Source organism: Aplysia californica, unplaced genomic scaffold (assembly GCF_000002075.1).
Source record: "Aplysia californica isolate F4 #8 unplaced genomic scaffold, AplCal3.0 scaffold00200, whole genome shotgun sequence".
Classification (NCBI taxonomy): Eukaryota; Metazoa; Mollusca; class Gastropoda; order Aplysiida; family Aplysiidae; genus Aplysia; species Aplysia californica.
In genome coordinates, this window is record NW_004797470.1 from 534,625 (window position 1) to 536,468 (window position 1,844).

Below are 1,844 nucleotides of genomic sequence, written 5' to 3' on the forward strand. Positions count from 1 at the left end.
CGGGGGGTGGTGGTGATTTACACAAATGTTTTAAAGTGTACGGCTTTTTCATGTAGTTCAGTAACGACGAGTGGCTTAGTACTCACGCTAATGATGTGTCTCTGAGGTCTGTTTATTCTTTGAGTTCCTTTTCACTGTACTTAGCTGCTTTAGTGGGTGGTTGGCGGGTGCTCTGGTGTGGTTTGCTCCTTCTTTCCTATCAAACACCTATCGTCCTTATCTCCCCTCCATCTTTTTTGTGTTGGTTACTCCCTTGTTACTCCTTTAATCTTCTGACGCTCATATGACCTTATGCAGTTGCGAGCGTCGTAAAACCTCTACTAAGACTGATCTAACTGCTTCTATCGTGGGCTTGTGGACAGATTGCTTTCTAGTCCGGTGATTTTCACCATATCAGGCTTCATAAAATGTGAGGCAGCGTGGTGGAATCAGGCTCTCGTCAAATAATCACAGTGAAGAAACTTGCATTTTTCCGCAGGTTTGTGAATTTTTATCAGATTTTTGCTTTTTGGCACAACACCTTTCATGTCTATTTCAGAACTCATTTCTGTGTGGATTTTTCTGAAACGCGTTGCTTAAAGGCATAAAAAAATGTAAATCTTCAGTTACCATTGACTCTTAAGCTAAGGAAATAACTAATCTTTGGCGGCCATTTTCTCACTAATTTTACCCTGAAAACTGCTGACCCCCACCTCTTTCTTTTGCAAATATCTCGACTTGTATTCAAGATAAAGGATATTTTTTACATCCAAATAAAGACAAGATAACACGCTTTAAGATGATACCAATAACTCTACATGTCCAAAAATTGTCGAGAGCCTGATTCCACCACGCTGCCTGACGAATGTACTTTTTCCGTCACCTCCTCATTATTAGAATATAAAGAAAGAAAGTGTTGACGAAGTTGCTTGCATGAAAGAATAAAAGGAAGGAATGTTCTAGGTCTATCCTTTTGTGAAAACCTTTCTTTCTGCAGAAAAAACATGCATGGCTTCCTAACTGTCAATGCTATCTCTGTTCAGTTATTCTGGTCTTGTTCGTGTTTAGAGGTGTAGCCACACGCGTCAAAGAATATCAGAGACGGCATTAGGAGATCTTTGGCTCGCCGAGCTGGGTATTGGTCACGAACCCCCAGGTCCACGCCCACATGCCACACCTTTGTTTGGAAGTCTAAGCGCCCACAACTGGAGGTCTGATATAGACGTGTTGTTGCTGTTGTTGTTGGCTCTTTTCTTGTTGTTGTTGTTGTTGTTGTTGTTTCTGTTGTTATCGTTATTATTGTTGTTGCTGCTGTTGTTGTTATCGTTATTGTTATTGTTGTTGTTGTTGTTATCGTTATTATTGTTGTTGTTGTTGTTGTTGTTGTTGTTGTTGTTGTTGTTGTTACTGTATATAGGCATTGGCGCTCATATTACCTTATTCTGTTGCGAGCGCCGTAAAACCTCTACTAAAACTAAACTAGACACAGGGCGAATAATCCTGGTTCGAACCCCCTTACAGAGAATTCTTGAACTTTGGCTGGTAGGGGATGCTTCAAGGTTCTTCACTCTCTTGACCCAGTCTACGCTTTTTGAAAACAACACCCCACATTGATTTCAGCGCGATGAGGAAAATGGCTTTGTTAGAGGGCTAGTACTAGTAGCTTATTCATTTATTTTCTTTTTTCTTATGTCAGATGTGTACAGATCATTTTGAATCCCCCCACCCCCCACCCCCACCCCAAATTACTAGGTATTTGTTCTCTCATCTTCATACAAATACAATGAATTTCATTTAAGAATGTTGTTGCTGTATTTGGTTGTCGTTGTCGGTGTCGTTGTCGTTGTCGTTGTCGTTGTCGATGT

General features: G+C 40.7%; 1 protein-coding gene across 1 annotated transcript in view; it reads left to right on the forward strand.

Moving 5' to 3' along the window:
* LOC101858630 overlaps nt 1-1,844 on the forward strand; it is a gene marked incomplete at its 3' end in the record, with an annotated part of 236,379 nt that overhangs the window by 9,395 nt on the left and 225,140 nt on the right.